A 23,909-nucleotide genomic window follows, 5' to 3' on the forward strand; every position below is an offset into this window, starting at 1 on the left:
TCATGCCCCCTCCTAGCTCTCCTAAGCCCCTTTTTCAGCTCATTTCTTGCTAACTTGTAACCCTCCATCGAGCCAACTGAACCTTGTTTTTTCAACCTAACATACGCTTCCTTCTTCCTCTTGACAAGACATTCCACCTCTTTTGTGAACCATGGTTCCCTCACTCGGCCATTTCCTCTCTGCCTGGCAGGGACATACCTATCAAGGACACGCAGTATTTGTTCCTTGAAAAAGTTCCACTTATCATTAGTGCCTTTGCCTGACAATTTTTGTTCCCATCCTATGCTTCCTAATTCCCGCCTGATTGCATCATAATTACCTCTCCCCCAATTGTAAACTATGCCCTGCCGTATGGCCCTCTCCCTCTCCATTGCAATAACAAAAGACACCGAATTGTGGTCACTATCTCCAAAGTGCTCTCCCACAACCAAATCCAACACTTGGCCCGGTTCATTTCCCTGGCAGTTTTTCCATCAAAATGGCCAATCATCAAGGAGAACCTGTCTCTTGAGCCAAGATCCTATCGGTGAGGAAGTGCATCAGCATTGTTCACTGGAAATATTCCAAGAGTAATGTTTTTCGATCTTTCAACTTTATTTTCTCTAGCATGGTAAATAACTCAAGAATCTGACTCCAAGAAAATATCACCTGAGATCTATACCTGACAGATCTTACCTGAAATGACACAGGAAAGTTGGCGATGCTATTTCCTCCCAAATTAAATAATTTTCACAAATCTCTTGCATCATATCCAGAAATAATCAATCACTTGTGTGGGAGAACCTGAGCTGACCAATGGGCCTAATATTAATATCAGTGGCCAATCTTTGTGAGATTCTGGCACAAAAGGGTTCAAGAATGAGACGCTCCCTACATGTTAACCAAGCTCACTATTGTTGCATCACCCATAAGATGACACAGGTTTGATCTCATGCTCCGCTAAGTTCAGAATGTTATAGTGCCATAGAAATTATTTTAAAAATTGGAATAAGCATCATCTGATATTCCTACATAAGAAATAGGAGCACAAGTGGGCTAAATAGACCCTCCATTTTCACACCAACATCCCTTATTCCTGAAATCCATGGGACACAGCAAATGCTGCGTGCAGATTTGGTCTCCATATTTAAGGAAAGATAAACCTGCACTGGAGGCAGTCCAGCAAAGGTTCACTAGATTGGCCCCTGGAATGAGAGGGTTGCCCTATGATGAGAGGCTGACTAAATTGGGAATTTAAAACAATTAAGATGTGATCTGATTGAAACATACAAGATTTTGAAGGGACCTGACAGGCTTGACACCAAGAGGTTATTTCCAGTGGCTGTGGGGTCTAAACTACAGGGACACAGTTTCAGCATAAGGGGGTGATCATTTGGGACCGAGGAGGAGAATATCTTCACTCAAAGGATTGTAAATCTTTAGAATTCTATACTGCAGAGGATTATGAATGCTCCATCGTTGAACACATTTTAGGCTGTGATAGAGTTTTACACTCTCAGGGAACCGGCAGGAAACTAGCACTGAAAGCCAAGGTCGGCCATATCATACTAAATGGCTGAGCAGGCTCAACAGATTGCATAGTCTGTTCCTGCTGCTATCTTGTGTAACACTAGAAGTGTATCTATCTCAGCCTTGAATGTACTCGACAATGAAGCATCTACAACCTTCTGGATTAGCAATTCCAAATACACACAATCCTCTGAAATTAAGAAATTGGTCTCAATTGATCAAACAATTATTTTGAGACTGTGTCACTATGTTCTAAGACTCCTTAGTCAGAAAATACCTGTCTATATCTTAAATCTTGAAATTGAATCACTTCCTTAAATGTCTTCCACTTATTTATAGCCATAACTTTGTGTATTTACCAATCAACCTTTTTTGTCCCATCATACCCCTCCTTGTTTTGAATAGGTATGCTAATCTCAAACATAAATGAAATCAAATTGTATTATGATCACTTCTCCCACCTCACTGACCCCACAGAGGATCTTTTACGATGAGATTATTATTTAATCCCATCTCATTACACAATACAGTATCTAAAATAACGTTGCTTCCACAATGTATCGTTCCTGGAAAATGCTACCAAGCATTCTACAAACTCTTCTTCCCAACAATCCTTGTCAATTTGACATATTTGACGTTGGTTCTAAGCAAATCAGAGGCTTGAGAAGGCATTTACTTAGGCAAAGGTGATGCATGACCAAGGGAACAAGAACAAAACAGATAGCCACTTCACCCAGTCATACAAATTGAGTGACCAATAGGCTGTGTACTTGACTTTTGAGTACTTGAAAATTAGTTACTTTTTCCTCCACTGCTTCCTCTCAGTTCCTTTAACTCGTCATTTTTCTCCTTTGGTTATTGATTAACCATTTATTGAATTAGTCAATAACAATTTTTCTCCATTATTTTTCATTTTTCCCCACGTAATGATAAAATAGGTATTTTCCCTCTTAACCATACAATCAGTGACCATTTTAAATGGATTGTAAGAGTGAGTAAAGTGATTAACAGGAATTTCTTGATAAAGCATTCCAGCTCTGTGTGTTAGAATGCTTTGCTACAGGGAATAGTTATGGCAGTTAACATGATCTTCTGAGGAAAAATTGGACAAATATTTGAAGATCAAAATATTAGGCTGTGGCGAGAGTTAGGGCAATGGGAGTAGTTTTAGATTTCTCTAACCGAACACAGACATGAAGAATCGAAGGACCCCATCTATGTTGTGAACTTGCTAGAGTTGAAAGAGACCAAATTTGTATTACTCTTGGAGAATATTCATTGATGGATATCAAGATACGGTGATTCATCCACAGCTCTGTGAAAGGAATGAGAGTTTTATGCAATGTATTATGGCATTGGGGGAAAAAAACTGAAGGAACCGGTAAAAGTCAAGAGTCAAAAGTCAAAAATAAGGTATAACATTGCCATTTTACTGCTTTCACGTGCATTTTTAAGCTATACAAGCTGCTATAAATTCTCAAAGTATCCATCATCTGAAAATATCCAAGCCTAATTCACTATTGTTGATACGACACTTAGCATAGCCATTTCATTAATTATCTTAATGCGGCACGGTAGCACAGTGGTTAGCACTGCTACTTCACAGCTCCAGGGACCTGGGTTCGATTCCCGGCTTGGGTCACTGTCTGTGCGGAGTTTGCACATTCTCCCCGTGTCTGCGTGGGTTTCCTCCCGGTGCTCCGGCTTCCTACCACAGTCCAAAGATGTGCGGGTTAGGTTGATTGGCCCTGCTAAAAAATTGCCCCTTAGTGTCCTGAGATGCATAGGTTAGAGGGATTAGCGGGTAAATATGTAGGGATATGGGGTTAGGGCCTGGGTGGGATTGTGGTCGGTTCAGACTCGATGGGCCAAATGGCCTCTTTCTGCACTGTAGGGTTTCTATGATTCTATGATCATATTGCCTTTGGAATGCACCTATAGAACTGTAACACATTTAACTCTTGACTTTTACCTGTTGCATAAAACTTTCATTCCTTTCACAGAGCTGTGGATGAATCACCGTATCTTGATGTCCATCAATGAATATTCTCCAAGAGTAATACAAATTTGGTCTCTTTCAATTCTTGTCAGTTTAACCCAAAGATTACCACCTTAGATAACTCAATTTTCTGACATCTAATAACATTCCTGATCTCCACATCCTCAGATCTCAACTGAAAATCCAACTTCATTGCCACTGCTACCATTGCTTCCGAGTTACTTATTTCCTTTTAAGTGAAAATAATTTTCCCCTCACTTCATAAAGAAAAATAAATCAAATCTCAGACTTCATTATTGTGCCAATGCCCAGGGAGGCTCTTTGAACATTTTCCTTACCCTTGGGTACAATGCAAAAAGATGATAATCATTCAACATTGATCCTTCATCTGAATGCTCCAGCCTTGTGTTTATAATCAATATTAATTTGGTCACTGATCCACTGAAATTCTTTTGAATTTATTTTATCTTAAAATATGCAGCACTACATACTCTTGCTCGTCCCTTCATGTTCACAATATCATCCTGACTCAATTCTTTCCCAGGGCCTCAAAACTATAGACGGCCTCAGACCACCCTCTTTCCCCCACCACCTCTACCTCCCCACTCTCTGACAAACTTATTGGATTTGAAAGCCCCACCTTGAAATCACCTGATGACCAATTCATTTACCAAGTCTTAATAATTTATGAGTTAGTTCTTTCATGTAACTTTGAATAAAAAAACTGGAATATCAACAACTCCAGTGGAGGGAGCTCTTTCACATAGAAGGGGGTTCTATAAACAAAAAAAGAGACTTTGAAATAATTACAGCCCCTCATAGTTTGACCTTACAGCTTATGGCACATTTCATAGATGTGGTGATGGCAGATGATCAAGATCTTTGGCAAAGGCAGGGAAGTTCAGAAAGCAAGCAAAGTAGCAGTATTAATAAAATACAAACTACAGTAAAGAAGTACGGGCAAACAGGCAATGAACAAGGGTGTAAGATCATATAGTTGTGTAGAGACCTCCAGATGTCATGGTAGTAATCAATATTGAAGTAAGCAACCACATTTCAAAATAAATGTAGTTATACTTGGAGTTTTCACAAAAGCAGAACAGCTCAATGAGTAAAAACAGCTGTGGAGGAGCTTTGACAAAGGGTCATCTGGACCCGAAATGTCAGCTCTTTTCTCTCCTTACAGATGCTGCCAGACCTGCTGAGATTTTCCAGCATTTTCTCTTTTGGTAGTAAAAACAAAGCCTTCCTAGACGTATATGAGACAGTTTCTAGAACAATATAATTTAGAATCAACAAGGCAAGGCAACAGGACAAATCAGATTTAGTGATGAGTTGAATGTTTTTTCACAAGAGATTATTAGCAAAAAAGGAAGCACATAGAATTGGAGATACCCTTGTGTCTTGAGTGGGTAATTATTTGCAAGACAGACTGAATTAACAGAAATATTTCTCAAGGATCCATACTAGGGTTTCCAAATTTTACATATATATTAATGACTTGTATAGAGATTGCATATCCAAGTATACAGCTGACACTAAACTGGGAGACACAATAAATTGCGCAGATATGAGCAAAAATGTTAAAAGGTCTTAAAACAGATTAAGTGGGTGGACAAAACTGTGAGATAAAGTTCAATGATGGGAAGTTTGGATCTAAGAAAGCCAAATCAGAATATTCTCTTAAATGGTCATAGACAAGGAGCTGCGGAGGAGCAAAGAAATTTGGATGTCCAGACGCACAAATCACTAAAACTAGTGCACAGATCCAAAAATCAAATCAAAAGGGCTAATGGAATGTTGCCGTTCTTTTTCAGTTGTACAGAGCTTTTGTCATTTTATATCTGGAGTATTGTGTTCAGATTTAGCTTCGGAAAGGATATACTAATCTTGGAGGAAGTACAGTATAGATTCACTGGAACAGTGGTTCCCAAAGGGTGCGGCGCGCCACACTGGTGCGGCGAGAGAGGATGGCAAGTGTGGCGGGAAGATTCAAGGACAATCAAAGAAACATTTAAACATAGTTTAAATAAGCATTGCTTTATACTTTCTGGATGTCCTATGATCATATTATAAAGTAGTTGTGTTCTATGTTATGAATCAAGCACTGCTAGGAGTTGGTTTTTTTTGTTTTTGAATGTATTTCTTATCAATAAAGAATTCGGTGTGGCGCAAGCAAATTTTTATTCCGAAAGTGCGGCCCAGTGAAAAAAGTTTGGGAACCACTGCACTAGAATAATACCGGGGCTTAAAGAATTAAATTTGAGGCCATATTGCATTAACTTAATTTGTATTGAGTTTAAACAGTAGTGGGGTAAACTAATGGAGGTATTTAAAATAATGACTCAATGAAATAGAGAGAAAAGTATTGCTTCTGGTGTGCAAATCCAAAATTATGAGACAGAAATGGCCGGGGTTGAAGATTAAGAGTGAAATTACAAAAAGTGATGGAAATCTATAACTCTCTTCCCTCAAATGTTTTTATTCATTCATGGGACATGATGTCACTGGCTGGCCAGCATTTATTGCCCATGCCTAGTTGCCCAGGGGCAGTTGAGTTGAGTTGAGAGTCAGCCACATTGCTGTGGCTCTGGAGTCAAATGTAGGCCAGACCAGGTAAGGATGGCAGATTTCCTTCCTTAAAGGACAGTCGTGAACCAGATGGGGTTTTCCAACAATGGTTTCATGGTCAGCAGTAGATTCTTAATTCCAGATATTTTTATTGAATTCAAATTCCACCACCTGCCGTGGCGGGATTCAAACCTGGGTCTCCAGAACATTAGCGGAGTTTCCGAATTAATAGTCTAGCAATAATACCACTAGGCCATCACCTCCACAACGTTATGGATATAAGATCCTTTGAAATTTCCAAAAACATTGATTTTTATTAGATAAAGGTATCAAGGGGCAAAAAGAGCTATTGTGCACCTGACTACTGTTCCAATGCCTAATTTCCATTCTCAGATGATGGAACTGATGCTTGCAGCCTGTCCCTAATCCTGGCCATTCCTCCTGATGCCTAAGAAGGCAAGAGCCCGACACAGCAATAAATTTGTTTACATCACAATGTTTGTGTTCCCTCTGCTCCAACTATTATCAATTAGACAAAGCACAGCATAAAATTTAAACCGTTATTGGTCTTGACAAAAGCAGAATACAAGTGTAGCTGCAATTGATAGTTTATTGTATCTTGTAAGTGGACGTACAAATTTGCACATTGTTTCTTACAAGTTCTTTTAACAGATATATGAGCTTTGTAGTAAGAGACTGCCCACGTGGAACAAAATTTAATGTTTCTGCCAAGTTTGGCAAAGCATCATTCACTTAACATAAGTTCTGAGAAGTAACAGGTCCACAAGCCCATAAGTAGAAACTGCAAAATGCTATTACTTAATTTGCTAATTTTCCTGATAGATTCAATAACTTGTTTTTAATACATTGGAGCTCAGTCATTGTGATAAATCCAGGGAGTGGCAGGAGGTAGCCAGGGTGACACAGTAGTTAGCATTGCTGCCTCACAGCTCTAGGGACCAGGGTTTCATTCCAGCGATGGGTGACTGTGTGGAGTTTGCAAATTCTCCCTGTGTCTGCATGGGTTTCCTCCCAAAGATATGTAGTTTAGGTGGATTAGCCAAAGCAAACATGTGTGGTTACAGGGATAGGGTTGGACATGGGTTAAGATGTTCTTTCAGAGAGTCGGTGCAGACTCAGTGGACTGAATGGCCTCCTTCTGCACTATAGGGAATTTATGGAGTATGATCACTTCACTAATGATGAACAATATACTGGGAATATTATTTTAACAACAAACATTGCAAGAATTCAATTGGTGGAATCAATTTAAGCCAGCATCACCAACAGGCTCCTCCAGATTCTGCCTTAAAGTTTCAAAGCACTCAAGTAATGGACCACTAAACATAACACCCAGAGACAGCTCATGCCTCATCCAGCACAGCCAAGCATCACTAATATCCAAATGTTCACAGGGATTTTTTTTATTGGAGTTTTCAATGCTGAAGCGGACTTCAGACAAGGCTTTCCAGCATCGGCTGAAGGAGCTGAAAATGTTTTGCAAATATTCTTTGACCCTTTGGGAACATTGATCACAAAATCTGAATCTACTTGCACAGTGATCGCACATCCAATAATAAATATGGTATAGAGATGGTGAGCATGAGACCAAAAGTTATTCTTACAATGCTGCTTTGTAATGTCAACTACATGACAATGAAATTCAATCACCTTTTCATCTTTCTTGTGCAAAAAACAACGGGGAGCCCAATATATACTGAGTGGTACCAATATGACAAAAGCACACCTCATACAATTGAATTTTGGAAGGTATGTTTCAAACAGTGTCTGATCACTGTATTATCACTAAAGGTAGATGCTACTCAACAAAACTGGCTGCTGAAAACATGCAACTTCCATGTAATGATCATGTTAACTCAAACAGCATAATAGTTCAGATAATATTGTGTCACAATTTCCAACATACTGAAGGTTGGAAATTGGTGGCTCAAACAGACCAAATTATCAAATAAAATGAAATGAGAACCAAGCAGAGGCCTGAAGTTCAAGGTCACAATCTCTCTGATGCCCACTCAATCGGCTCCAATCATGCCACAGGAATAACAATTGCAATGAGCATCCACAGCACAAGAAAATGAACGACCGGACTAGAAACTCTTAGGCAATGCAGATGTTTTAATTCATACAAGGTGAAAAAATATTACGAAATTAACACTGGCTCAGTGATGAATGTGCATACGAAATATAGGTACAGTGTCTCAAATGCAGCTGTCCAAAATCCAAGTGGAACTATCAGAATGTCGCACTGGACTAGTTATGCACTTTGCCACGTTTACGCCAATCTATTCCCATAATCTGAGCAATTCTTGACCCCCAGCTGATCTGGGATGGCCTGAACCCCCATTGACCCGAACAACTCAACCCAAAATCCAACAATATCTAAAGTCCAGCACAGTAATAATCTCAAGATTGCCAATTTTGAAACACTTATCTGAACTGGCCTTTTTTTAAAAATAGCTCTTCACACCCTAATATCCACATCCAAAAAGACATTTGGGAAATCACCAATAAAGGCAATGCTACATCAAACAAGGTAAAGCACAGTAAATGTTAGGGGAAAGAAATTTCATAGTATCAAGAAAAAACAAGCAATTTATGTCTTCTGATCGTAAGCAGCATAAACTACAGATGATGGGGCCAAGATCATCAAAGCTTCAAGACTTTTCGTGCTGAAGAATCGTGAATTGGTGATAGAAAACAAAGTAGGTTGACCTCAATAATCTTCCTTCCTAACCTGCTCTCCGGAATATTCGGCAAGATATTGCAATCCTTTGCAAGTTTTTTTGGTAGCTACAAGTGCCCTTAGGAGGTCCAAAATGTCTCAACCACCACTAGCAGTATTGAAATGAATCACCAACTACTTGCAGGTTAGTTGCTGATTGATTACTTCTGGTTGTATATGGTGCTTTCCAATGGCTGATTCAAGTTGCAACAACATCTAAAATGTGTGCCAGGTGCTGAAGTAATATTTACTGACTTCAAGGTTTCTACACAAACCAGTTGTTCTTAGCCTTGGGAATACTGGCTGGTAGGTATTCTCCTTGGATTATTGGCCACAGAACAAGAAAAAATGCAAGGAGCAAAAGGGTTGGAAGGACCCTGTCGATCATTGTTGTAAAAAGGACACACAGCAGCCAATGTGCACACAGCAAGTATCAATAAACAGGACATTGGTTAAGGGATAAAGCTTGATCAAGATACTGAGGAAAACACCCCAGCTCCTCTTAGAATAGTGCCATGGGACCTCAACTATGGGGACAGAAGGGACCTCAGTTTAACACTGCATCCCAAGACATCAACTCCAACATTGCATCAGTCCCTCAGTACTATACTGTAAGTGTCAGCCTAGATTCTATGCCCAAGTCCCTGGAGTGGAGATGAAGCCACATTTGACTTAGAGGAGAGCCTGAGTAACAGCTAACATGAATCTAGGCTTTTGAATTTATCGATTATAATTAAATATTCTTTGTTTGTCTCACCAACTTTTACAGATGCACCATAGAAAGCATTCTTTCTGGTTGTATCACAGCTTGGTACGGCTCCTGCTCTACCCAAGACCGCAAGAAACTACAAAAGGTCGTGAATGTAGCCCAATCCATCGCGCAAACCAGCCTCCCTTTGACTCTGTCTACACTTCCCGCTGCTTTGGCAAAGCAGCCAGCACAATTAAGGGCCCCATGCACCCCGGACATTCTCTCTTCCACCTTCTTCCGTCGGGAAAAAGATACAAAAGTCTGGGGCCACATACCAACTGACTCAAAAACAGCTTCTTCCCTGCTGCCGTCAGACTTTTGAATGGACCCATCTTGTATCTTTCTCTACACCCTAGCTATAACTATAACACTACATTCTGCACTCTCGTTTTCTTCTCTATGAACGGTATGGTTTGTCTGTATAGTACACAAGAAACAATACTTGTCACTGTAAGCTAATACATGTGACAATAATAAATCAAATCAAACTGTTTTGACTTTTGGAAAAGATGACCCATTTTGCCACAAAGAATAATGATCATGTTTGTTTTGGGAACCTCCGTTGTTGAACTTTATCATTTTTATTCATGGGTAGAGACAAATAGCACGACATTTTCTTTTTAAGAAAATTTTGTTTACATGCCCCAAGTACAATATTTGGACAGCAAGTTCATGTCAGCACACTGGGATCTTGCAATTCAAAATGTTGTAGAAAAACAATTTCAATAATCAGAAAAAGAAAGACAGCTTAACTATGCAAAACCTGATTAGTCAGATTACAGCATTTACAGCAGAAACCACAGTTACCACCCACTGGTAGTATGAATTATTTGGCTATTAAGCTAAATATGATATAGTTACAAGGATTGCCTACATTACATTAGATATCTTAATTCTGCAAAATATAATCATATTTCTCTTCATTGTCCCCACTTAAAATGTGATTGAAAATTCTGATTATTAGTTCTTAACTTTGAATATTGCAAGACCTGTTGTCAACAGTGATTTAGGTGAAGGAAATCAATTCCCATCCCACGTGTGCGCGTGCGTTGGGGGGGGAACACGACATGTTAGTTTCAATGTTTTATTCCTTTTGTTGCAAAGGAAATTAAGAGTACTACTTTAAATAACTAAATCATGTACCCAAACCTTAATCTTACACATTAACAAAGTTAAAGTCATCTCACGACACAGAATATTCACAATTTAACCAAATGACCCCCAGCATTCTCCAAGACAGCCGAGACTAAAAATACCGATGAAGACAATTGCTAAGATTACTGCCTGCCGGTTAGCTGAACGTCTGCATAAAGTTTTTAAAATTTCATTTATTTATAGGTAAAGGAGATTTCTTTCTGTAATGTACTCTTCATCCAGCCAATAATACAAAGAGAAATGCCCAATTTTCAGGATATTTTTAGAACTTAAGCCATTTTCCTGACCCCTGCCACATCTACCAGGGTTTCAATAATTTCAGATCTTTGTAGGGTGACATGCAGCTAGCATCAGTTCCCCTGGACTAACTTTTTAATTAAAAAAAGCTTGCATCTGCCCTACATTTCTCATTTAAACCAGTGAAAGGATCACATTTAAAAACTCACTTCAAAATTGGCAATAATTAAGTTTTATTATTACATTCTACGCAATTTACATAGAATTCTGAAATTTATGGTGTATAAAGTGTAGGATCATTTTGTCATTGACTGCTCAAGATGCATGTCAAAATATTTTTTTTATATATCAAAATAAACCATAACCTTTAGACTGCTGACAATCTGTAAGTGTATTTGAATGACTTAGTCCCTCCCATTCCCTTGGCTAGCCATCTAAAGGTCAATACATTTCATTTTTTATCATTACAGAAACAGGTAATGTAGCTTTTCCAAAATTTAATGTATAAAGGTAATTGTTCTTCATAATAATTTCTGCTGGAATGACAATGAAAACTTGGCCTTGGTAACGGAAGAGGTCTCACCATTGTGAATTGTTTTAAAAATTGAATAATCGACAAGAATGTTTGATTATAATAGCGATCATCTTCATCCTTTGGAAAGAGGTTTAACATCTACCCACAAACGATGTTGCAGCCATCTAGGGGGGGAATGGGGGGGGGGGGGGGGGGGGGTGGAAGAGAAACGAGAATATCCTTTTGCTTGAAAGAACTTGCAATTTGCTATCAGATGATCTTCTCCATTCTCACAATGCTATTGCCACACTGCTACATTGGTGTTAACTAAAACAAAACCTGAGGCTGTATAATTGTAAGAACAGCACTGGGACTATGCCACAGTAAGAGTACAAGACTGTTAGGAGCTCAAAGAAAACATGCAGCAGGCCAACATGGCACTTTTTACATGAGGCTTAACTTATTTTAGAAGATCACAAATATATTTTGCTTGGTACATAAAGTTAAAGGGAAGTTATTTTACAAAATTATAAACTTCACTTCAGTAAAATAATTGTTCTTTGACTGTCTCCACGATAGATAATCCAACATTCTGAGATTGCAAGAACCAGCATAGTCAGGTCAACATGGAGAAATGCTAATGTCTTTCTGAGCTGATGAAATAGTAATGTTTCGTGGATGCACATAATTTCAGAGCTCAACATGGCTTTGAGAACACTCTAGGTGTAGGCCAAAGAAACATCCAATGAGTGGATAGAAAGAGCTCTAACCTTCTCTGCTGTTTTGCTATAAAATAAGAAAAGCACATCAAAAAAAAAGAAAAACAATTAAATACCAAAATGATATCTGACCCATCAAAACCAGTCCTGCCACAAACCATGAGAATCCTGCAAATTGGTATTTTCTTGTTGCCAATTGCACACTGGGGCCTGTTTAACTTTACAAAATATAGGTCTTCCCCAGCATTCAGCAGTAAATGGAAAATACATTTTTGTATATTTAGTCTCCACCTGAATGGCTTTCCTGTCCAATGAGATGCTGATCAATAAAAGTTCCTATGGAGTCATATGTTGACAGCCATGATCAAGGTCAGTCTCATGGCTACTAGTTTATGTACCAAACTGAAGGCAATCATGCGAGATGGTATGTATCTAAGTTTTATCCAAAGAATTCAAGGGTACTGGGGTAAAGCTCAGAAAATGATTTTAAGGCATCCCTGGAGTATTTATTTAATCTGACTCTGCAAAGCACAGCAACTCCTCCCAGCCAATCCCCAAAGATTTATCAACACTCACTGTTTATCCAAATACATTTATTTAAAGAAACAGATATACACTGAAAGAAAAAGGATGTTACAATTAATCATAATTAATTATTTAAAATATGACAACTATTCTTCAGTAACCAACTCCCCTGGTGACCTGAAAGTATTCATAGACATATATGGTCAATACAAGGTCTTTATCAAAGTTGCCTTCCCTGATTTTGTTTAAAAAAAAACTACCCAGTGCTAGATTTGAGTATTTGAAACAGCAAACTACCTTAACTGGTATCTAATCTACCAGAAGACCCAGACTTCATCTAATTTCAAATCTGCAATGTTAAGGGTTCTTGAATTAAATATGTCACGTAAGAAGTCAAATAATGACTACATTACTATCAATATGTACTTCAGCATTTGGTTTTTTAAAAAAAAGCAGAAATGCTTTGGCGGTCAAGGATGATCAACCAATCAAAGCACAGATGTCTAAGACCCAGTGCCAACATGAGGGGGGGGTGTTCCACTCAGATATAGAGTTAGTTCTCTTAGAGGAATAGGAAGCAGCTCACCACCTTCTCAAGGGCAAACTAGGGATGGGCAATACATGCTGACCTAGCCAGCAACACCTACATTGCGTAAATTAATATAAAGAAAATAGTAAAATTGCTATTGAGAAAAGGATAAAAATCAATCTTTTCCTTCTTGTTATTCATTGACCTCTCCAAGTTGGTGTGTACATGAGGCCATACATGGGTGAAGATGGCAGGAATAGGTGAAAGATCTGACGCAATGTTTTCTCCCTTTATTCTCCTACTGATGTGCAATATACACTTACAAATGAAGAATGGCCCTAAAGCATTCGAAAGTTACTGGCAACATGAAATCAAATCACAACATGCTCCACATTTAAGGAATGATGGGCTAAAATTGGAGGGATTGGAGATGACTTTCAATAAGACTTCACCAGCTCACCCCAAAGTCTTAAATCAACTATGAACTATTGGGTTTTCAGATAGGATCCAAGACCCCATAAAATGCTGGAATTGTCCAATGTTATTCCAACATCAGCTACAATTCCTCTCTCTCTTTATCGTATCTCCCTTCCAAAAACAAAGTGCCATAATCCTTTGTTATGTGACCTTGGATTTTTCCAATCTCATTAAAGTGCTGCAACCCAATCAAAATTTAGATCAAGTCAAAGTTAATAGAAAAATCAGCTTCAGATGCTTGATCTTAAACAAAATAAATACTGCCCAAATATCATGTGATCAAATTCTCAAAGCACTAATTGTTCTCTTGGCCCATCTATTTCAATTGGTGGTGGCCCATGTTCCATCAAAGTAGCATAATCCTGCTGGTTATAGGAACAGATCAAATTCAAACCATAGAAACTGTAGATAAGTGGTCTTATCATTGTGCCACAATAAATGAGAAGACATTGTAGTTTCTCAAACACCATCACAGCAACCTGTTATCAAGATACATCTGAAACCAAATTAGCAACGAAACATCCCAGAATTGCTGTGCTTCTTCTACCCCACGTTGGAAGTTAATACTGCAACCCTCGACAACATTCAATCCGCACTATGATCCATCCTCATTGCGAGATTGGCCTCTTGTGCTTTATCTAGCAAGTTGCTGAAATGAATATGTAACTTCCTCAGAGAATGCAAACATCTGGTCATGAAAAATGAATGTTTCAAAACAATAATTTACTGGCTCATGTCACTCTAATTCACAAAACTATGACTCTACAGGGCTGGTTTTCTATATGCATTCTCCCAACATAGTGCCTCGCCTTCCGGGAGCACATATAAGAAATCACAGGTGCACTCTTTGCAATTTCCCAATGTGCACTCCCAATGGGCACAATTCCATGATAAATTCACACATTTGGAAAATCAACTCTTAGATGTAGAATGACAATTATGTTTAAAAAGCATTTAAAATTAATTTAAACAGATTAAGCAAATGAATGTACATCAAGGGTAGATGGTTTAAGGGAAACAAACTACTGATAAATTCTGTGCCAAACATCAGCTTTCATGAAACACTGATTGATCAGCACATGCATTACTAGTTTGAAATATAAATGCATGTTTTAAACAGTGTATATTATAGAATCATCACATTCAGTTGATCATACTTGTGCCAGCTATTTGAAAGAGCTAAATATCAGGGGTTTGATTTGTTTTACTGGTGACAAGAGAAAGTTGATATTTTCAACATCTCGATAACAGATGCCTATTTTCTTTATATTTCAACCACTGAACAACAAATTTATACCACAGTATGAGCCACAAATATTCCATTCAACTGCAAATATCTGCAGCATTATTTTCAGAGTAAAAAGACAATTTTTCAAAAACACAGACATTGGGAAGCACATTGGGAAATTGCAAAGAGTGCACCTGTGATTCCTTTCAGCTCATGTAAAGTGAAAAAATGGGTTAATATTTGAGGTGTTGACACCATCAAAAAAGGAAGTGAAGATAAGTAAACACTTTTATGGGACAGAACAAAGAGATGAAAAGCTGGAATTAAATGAAAACTGCTGGAAGTGAGGCAATTAAAAGAACAAAAGACAATAAAAATAGCAAAGTAAAGCAGTGAAATCAAAAACAAATTGCTAGAAACACCTCAGCAGGCTAATCAAAGAAAGAAGAAAGACAAGTCAGCACTATGGGTATAAGCTGGAACTGTGTTCTGATGAAAGGTCCACATCAACAATACTGACCCACCTCTCCCAGATGAAAACAGGCCAGCCTGTGAGAAAATAGTTGATAACTAGGGTCTTGCAGTTGCTAAAGTCAATGCTCATGCCATAGCGCTGCATGGTCCTCAGGACAAAGATAGCGATTTTTGAAGTTTGTTTTATGTTAGGTCCAAACAACTTTAAGAAACCAAAGAGAGAGGGGTCAAAATGGAAATGAAAGGGGATAGAAGTGACAAACTGAAGAAAGTCAGAATCACAGCAAAAGCAACCATCCAATTTGAATTGGTCTCCCCAAAGTAGAGGAAATTGCACCATTAGCATCAAATACAGTTTACTCGGTTAAAATTATAACTTGCTGTCTCATATAAAAAGGAGTGTTTGAGCCCCCAACAATGACGTGAGAGGAAGTAAATAAATAAGTCGCACCTGCTATTTTTGCATCATAAAATGCCAGGTTATGGGCAGCTGGAAGTCAACAAAATTGCAGAATAGGAATTTCCAACATTTTCTCATCAATACTGAAAATTGAAATAATATGTTTAATCTTTCTGATTAGCTTAAAGCCCAATTTCTTCAGTAACTGATTTTTCTACCCTAGTTTCTTTGCTCCCTTGTTGCATCTGACATCATATCATTTAGCAAACTCTGAAAAGAACAAAGTCAACGATATTCACAATTGCAAAGACTGGTGTATAAAAGCAGATGAAATGGAAAGAGAAAAAAAAATTAAATCCAATGGATATCAGTAAAAATAAAGCATTGAAGGAACAGACTAAAGACAGGTTTACAAAAGAAAGTAAAATACTACAAATTGGCAAACTAAGAATCATCTGGCTCCATTCAATTTTGGCATTGCACAGACTCATTAATGTCTTGTATAATGAGAACAAATTAATGTAGTCATTAATCTAAGAAAGTTGGTACATTTATTTGGAATAAAATCAGTCAAACCTTAAACCATTGAAAACTGCAAAAATATAAGCTGCACAGGCTGTTTGCAAAGTAGGCCATACATTTTGAGACAAACATGTAGTGAAGTGACATCATAGTATTTGCATTAAATGGGCCAGATTTTGTTCTCAAAATAATGGTGAGGTTAATCACAACGCTCATGTTTATGCTTGCTTGCACAACCTCGAGCTTAATACCATCACCAATCCAAACTGTCCAACTCTCCTTTCAGCATTCCTGCCTCAACACTCTGGTCCACTCTTCAGTCACCTCCAACACCCACTCACCTTCTCTTGGTGCCTTTCTATGTAAGCTCAAGAGATGCAGCACCCATCCATGTACATCTTCCCTTCTAGCAGATGAAGGTACCAAACATTTATTTCAAATGAAACAGTGATTTACTAAACTTATTTCAATTTAGTACACTGCATTCAGTCCTCATGATGTGACTCCTCCACTCTGGGGAGGCCAAATACAGATCGGATAATTCATTTGCAGAACATCTCCATTCAGATCCCAAGTTTCCAATCACCTGTCATTTTAATTCTCCACCTTGCTTCCACTCTGACCTTTGTTCCTTTGGCCTGCTACAGTGTTCTAACTAAGCTCAACACAAGCACGAGGAACAGCACCTCATCTTTTGACTGGGCATTTACAACCTTCTGAACTCAACAATGTAGATCAAAACCTCTGCCCCCATTCTACTTTGTGTTTTTTTTTGCTGATTTGTTTCTCTCACTTCCTTTTCTTTGCATTCAAATGGCAGTTAGTCTGCCATTCACACCTCTTTTGTTTTACTTGTCCCATTACCTCTCCATTTGGCCTTGCACCAGGATACCTTTGTCATTTAATCTCTCGTTCACTCTAACCTGTCAAATACCTTTCCTTTTATTATTCTTCCCACCCTCTCCCCTTTCACTTGCTCAAACCTATTACATTGCCAACTTTTCCCAATTCTGACAGAAAAACTAACTCTGCCCTCTTCACAGATGTTGTAAAATCTGAATATTTTCACCATCTTTTGTTTTAATTTTAGGTTTCCCACATCCGTGGCAGTTCTCTTTTGTCTCAGGACCAGCTGTCTGGATTGTTATGTTCAATTCTGTTATGGGGTTTGCACTCTCAATCTTGTATCAAGAGCCACAGCTGATATGACAATTTAAAGCAGGCTTCCCATGAATTTTAAGCTTTTTGTTTAAAAGTCATATTTCCACTTAAATGAAACATATTGATTGAACCTGGCTGTGCAACCACTCCTGCTATAACTAATAATGCAAATCAAAGCATATTTTTGTCCTCTGAATAAAGCATCCTTCCTACCTAGTCCAATGTTAATCTATAAAATGACTTTGAGGAAAAGGACGCAGTTCTTCACTTTCTGGTGTCAAGCATATGACAATACCTACTTTATTATTTTTGGTTAAGTTCAAAGACTTGTAACGGTCTTCAAATATTGTCACACAAAATTGTACGCCTACAGCTAACAAAAAAGGATTTCATCAACTGTTTAAAATAGTTTTTGAAAAGCCGCCTTGTGATTTTATGTGACTTCAATCTCAAAAACATTTTTAAAAATCCACATTGATGAGGTATCACAGTTGTCAATGTCATAAAAGGACAAGGGCATTTTATGAGAATTGCGCTATTTTAAATTTTGTATCAAAAATTTACTTTATGTAGTTCTGTGGCTACTATATACTATTGATGGTTGAAATCTGGATTCATTCCTTCAGAGTAACATGTAGCAGAAAAGACCAAAAAACACAAAAAGAAATGAATCATTTAAGAAAATTAAGGAAAGAAAACTCAGAAACAAAAGGCTTCAGAAAGAAACAATAAACTTGAAAAAGGAACATTCACAAAATCCACCCAATAAACCAAAATTGCAGATTTCATTAAAAAAGTTGAAATGCTGCATTGAACAAATATTTCATGTTAAAGATTACCAATAGAAAACTGGTTTCCGTGTTTCATTTTCTGACTGTCAGAACAAACACTAAATTTTGGCCTCCTAGTACTTACATAGAAAAATCAACTCATTTATAATTGAACCCAGAAATTTATAGTAACAACGTGTTTCAGTTTTCTTTCCACACACACCCCACAAGAAATGCTTTTCATCAACCTAAGCCAGATACTAAATGAATCTACCTCTAATGAATCTACCTCTACCTCTAGTTAGTGAGGAGCTGCAAGTCCACAATGGCCATAAAACATATTCACTGACCTGTTTGTTATAAAACAAAAGGAAAATCAGTTTTAAAACAACTTCCTTCTAAATATTCTTTCACCCCACTACTGATATTCATAGGTTTCCTCCCATCAACTTGATATATCTCTGTGGCTACCATCATTAACAAGTACAAGTACACTCTGTTCATCATAATTTAAAACGGTTCTGACGAAAGATTGTCAACCTGAAATGTTAACTCTGTTTCTCACTCCACAGTTGCTGCCTGGCCTGCTAAGCATTTCCAGCATTTTCTGTTTTATTACAGATTTCCAGCATCCGCAATATTCTGCTTTTCAAAACGATTTGCCAATTCATGGAAAGGTTTGCCTCTTCCACCACCATTTGTTGCATGCACTGATAAGCAACTAAAAACATTTTCCAGGATGCTAATTTCCAAAAATAAACTTAGCATACAATAAAAGTCAGACATATCAGAATTTTTAAAATTTAAAAAGGTGTCAAACAACGACAAGGCAAGTACATGTCTGTCAATCACGCAAATTTGCTTCAAAGTTCATAGCTGGTCAACCATGGCCATTAATCAAAGAAGAAGAACTTCATTCTTTTTGAGATTGATATATTTCTAACTAAAAAAATGGGAAAAAGAGATATGGAGAACAGGTGGAGAGGTGGATTTGAGGCCAGGGAGAGATCAGCCATAAGCAGGCTTGAAGGGCTGAATTTGCCTACTTCTGTTCCTATGTTCTTAATAGAAACAAGGTGCTGAGCCCAACCAACCCACATACTGAGCAGCACAAAGCCCACATACTTCTACAATTCCGTATAATTTTATCCCCTTTTCCTTCAATTACTTTTAGAATCATAGAATCGCTACAGTGGGGGAGGAGGCCATTCGCCCCATCGAGCCTGCACTGACAACAATCCCACCCAGGCCTGTATTTATCCCTGCTAATCCCATTGACACCAAGGGGCAATTTATCATGGCCAATCAACCTAATCCACACATCTTTGGAGAGTGGGAGGAAATTGGAGAACCTGGAGGAAACCCACATAGACACGGGAAGAATATGCAAACAGTCACCTTAGGCTGGAACCGAACCTGGGTCCCTGGCGCTGTGAGGCAACAATGCTGACCACAGTGCCACCATGCCGCCCTTTTCTAACATACTGTGAAATATTGACATGGAGCAGTATCTAATGGAGGTGACAAGGGTCTCACCTACCACTTGAGAGTTGGCGAGGGCCCCATATCACCTCTTTTAGGGAAGGCCAAGTACCACTTTGGTACCTAACTGGGCAGCAATGTGCTTCCCTGGGTTCAAGGATGGGCCTCAATTGGCAGTGGGGATAGGAATGCCGTCCTCAGGCCTTCCCACCAAAGAATTAAATTAGGGTGGGGGATTGAAAGGTGGTGGGATGCCCACTCACACGCTACCTCTTCATTAAATGCCTTCTGCCACCAAACTCACCACAGTATTAAATTCCATCCATGATCTCCTCCTTCAAGTCACCAAATTTGGTAGTACATTCCACAATTTTGCAACTCTAAGTAAAAAAAACACAATTGCTATGACCCAGATCGCTTACATTTAATCTGATATCCATTATCTCTTGTTCTGACTGCTCAACCACTGGAAATCTTACTAAGCTTTTGTTCAGACTCAAGATTACAGCATAACCTTTACAGTCCATAACTACTGCCACAAAACGCAGTATTGCATTAGTTTCTTATTAAACGATCTTATCATTTGAGGTGTCTGTGAGGTGCATCTTTCTCAGCTGCTAGAAACTAGAATATTTACTTTTTCCAACAATTGACAAAACATCGTTGATTAGATAATAATTTGAGGCCTCTTCAAAATTCAACTTTTTAAAATAGACTATAAATTACGGTGAGGAAAAACAAAGTCTCTCGACTTAAATCTCAGCAGGACAACAAAGAAAAACAGTTCTTGGAAATGGATACTATATCACATCAAGCACAACTTTGTGGCTAGAAGGAAAAAAAATCAATATGGACAACATCTTCAGGTATCAAATCAATCCAAAATGGGACAACTGGAGTTATTTTCAAAGCAGAATAATTCAGACAAATGGATCCTGCTCGAACAAACTCCTCCTACTTTGAAGAGATTGATATGACAGATAAAGATAAAGAGAATAAGAATCCAAAAAGTTAATAACTGAACAGTTGAATAAAAATATCCAAGAGTTCTTCCCTCAGTTACTAAAGTTTTTCAGCTACTATTTCCATTTCCCAATGGTTATGTAGATATCATGTTGACTGTTGATTTGTTGAACCAAACAGACCAGAACAACTCAAGTTCCCTCCTTGGTCTATGCTAAATTAGCTAATCTCAGCTGAAATATTATCAGGAGAGCCATGCAACTGCTTCATGCAAATTCAAGGAGTATAAGGAAATAAATCAGCCAGGAATCGTCAGATGGCATTTTTGTGCAGAAATCAGCAAAGGATTTAGATAGGACACCTCAGATGGAACTCTTACGTAAAGCCAACTTGCAGCCAAAGAGCCCAAAACTGGCTCACATTAAGCACTGGACTATTTTGGTGAAATTCTAGAGGGCTACTGACACCTATGGAACTATTCCCCAATAGAATAGGAAAGGCAGAAAGATAACCTTCTCATGAGTATTATTGCTGCAACACATTAAAATCTTGCTAATTTGTTTGCAGATTAGTTCTTTTAACAGTCACATCACCAGTTAATGGACATTTAAACTAACAGAGAAAATCATAAATAGATCACTCATCTCCAGAAAAACAGACTGAAAAACCTAATTCTTCAAATGCAGTGTAAACTGAAGGAGTTTACTCAAATAATTAATGCCTCTCTCATTAAAAAATATTATGTCAGTTACATTCACATTGCTACAGGCAATACTAGAACAACAGAAGTCCTAGAATGGCATTTTGAAAGTTTGAAGAGGAAAACAAAACACTGACCAGTTTATTCTGGAATACAGTCAACAGTGTCTAGTATTCTAACCGTGAATGAATTATTGCTTCACCAATGACCACAATCAAAAGTTTACAAGTCCAAAGTTCAAAGTACATTGAGAGTAGGTCTTCCAAAACCCAGCCGGAAATTCTATTTAAACACAATACCGAAACTGGAACACATTTTTAAGTGGCTAATCAAACCAAATCTTCATAATGGCAAAAAGGGATGAGCACACTAGTTGTAGTATATGTTTTCAGGAATTAGAAACTCAATATTACAAGTAATATACTTGTCTAGCATAGAAATTGGTAATTTAGCGAGAGAAGGAATTTGGTAAAGAGAAAGAAGAGGAGATGCTACTTTTTGCATCCAATACTTAGTGGTTCTTTAAACTAGAGTCTGTTATAAACGTGCATTGTTATGCATAGAAAAAGAAAAAACAACTTACAACCAACAAGAAGTTAGATAAGGATATGACTGAGCAGTTTGTGCGAATGAGGGTTATGGGAATAGAGCCTGGGTGGGAGTTTGTGGATAATAAGATGCCGAGTGAATACACCTGCAATAGATATCTCCATCTTGAATCTCTGGCTTAGAGTCATTGAGATGCAATGTGATCTGGAATCACCCTGAAACGCAAGGGTTCGAGAGAAGTATTTGAACAGCTTGCCCCAGACATTGCTCACACCTCAGAGCGATGTAGGATCAGAACAAGGATTCTCTGACTGGTCATGTATTAAGGAAGGGGAACCTAAGGACCCTCAGAAACTAGTCCTATCTAAAAAAGTACAATATATTCACTATCTGCGAAGATAAGGAGAAAGACTGCCAGAAGGACAGCCATAACGCTGACCATGGCACCTTGCAGCAGGAGACTCGTCAAATGGGAGGGAAGGGCTTGGTGCTAGCATGAGGAGTACCTTAAACCACCTTGAAAGGATTATAGAGAAGGGAGGAGGTTGACTCATTTTGATTTACATTGGGACTAGCAACAGCAAGCAAGTGATTCTGTTTGAAGACCATCAGAACTAGGAATTAATTTAAAGAATGAGACTTTAATGGTTATAAATCTCTGCATTATTACTAAGCCACAGAATGGTATGGAAATATGTAGATTTGAGAGGCTGAAAGAATGGAGTTACATTTCATGGGACACTTGCACCAGTATTAGGATAGGAAGGAACCATATCATTTGAATAGCCTCCACCTGAAACAGTTTACGATCAGGTTCTGAGCAAATAAGATAAATAGAGTTGGCATAAAGGCTTCAAGTTAGTGGAGTAGGAGGGTTGAGGGAAGGGCTCAGGTAGAAAGGTTTAACATAAACATCTTAGCCAAAAGGCCAAGATGCCGCTTTTAAAAATTGCTTGAAACCAAGAATGGAATGAGTCAGAAATTGCACTTCAGTTGCTACAGGTAAAGGGAAAACTAAATGATGTAAAATAATTCAACACGGAAATGAATGTCAGTAAACCATTAGTGTGGAAGGACAGGTTAAAAGTACTTGGTCCAACCAAGTGTTCTTTACACAAATAAAGCATAAGGAACAAAATGACCAAATTGCTGACACAAACTTAATTTGGAGGGTGTGATACTGTAGCCATTGTTGAGACATGGCTGGAAGATAATCAGGATTGACTATATACACCAGATTATAATGTCGACAGACAGAAAGGAGGAAGAATCACTTCCATGATACAAGAAGATATAACAAGAGTTGAAGTGATAGTGGAGACTTTATTAAAGGCAAATTTTTAAAAATACTTGTCCAATTCAATCAAATCAAGTCCAATTCAGAGTCTCAACAAGTTGAGACATTTCCGATCCAGGCTGGCAAGACAGGGCAAGCGACCAAATTACCCTGTCCTGGGCCTGATCTACATGAGCCAAGCTGATTGGAGGAGGGGGAGGTTTCCTCCTCCAAGGCTTGATCTCAGTTGCATCTTAGCCAAAAGGCCAAGATGCCGCTTTTAAAAATTGCTTCATATGAAACATATGAAGCTTAAATGTGACCCAATGACCTCAACCAAGTGCAGCATCCTCTTCATACTACACTTGATCTTAGCCAAAAGGCCGAGAAGCAAGGCAAATTTTTTTTTTTTAATACTTTTCCAATTCAATCAAATCAAATCCAATTCAGAGTCTCAACAAGTTGAGACATTTCAGATCCAGGCTGACAAGACAGGGCGAGCGACAAAACCACCCTGTCCTGGGCCTGATCTACATGAGTCAAGCTGATTGGAGAAGGGGAGGATCCTCCTCCAATACTTGAGCTCATTTGCATCTTAGCCAAAAGGCTGAGATGCCGCTTTTAAAAATTGCTTCATATGAAACATATGAAGCCT

The 23,909-nt window shown here is 38.3% G+C and overlaps 1 protein-coding gene and 1 pseudogene across 4 annotated transcripts in view; both read right to left on the bottom strand.

Moving 5' to 3' along the window:
• Positions 1 to 23,909, bottom strand: part of znf423 (zinc finger protein 423) — a 372,637-nt gene that overhangs the window by 314,678 nt on the left and 34,050 nt on the right. The window lies entirely within an intron of this gene.
• LOC144493231 (U2 spliceosomal RNA) lies at positions 23,486 to 23,649 on the bottom strand (annotated as a pseudogene).

Source organism: Mustelus asterias, chromosome 4 (assembly GCF_964213995.1).
Source record: "Mustelus asterias chromosome 4, sMusAst1.hap1.1, whole genome shotgun sequence".
Lineage (NCBI taxonomy): Eukaryota > Metazoa > Chordata > Chondrichthyes > Carcharhiniformes > Triakidae > Mustelus > Mustelus asterias.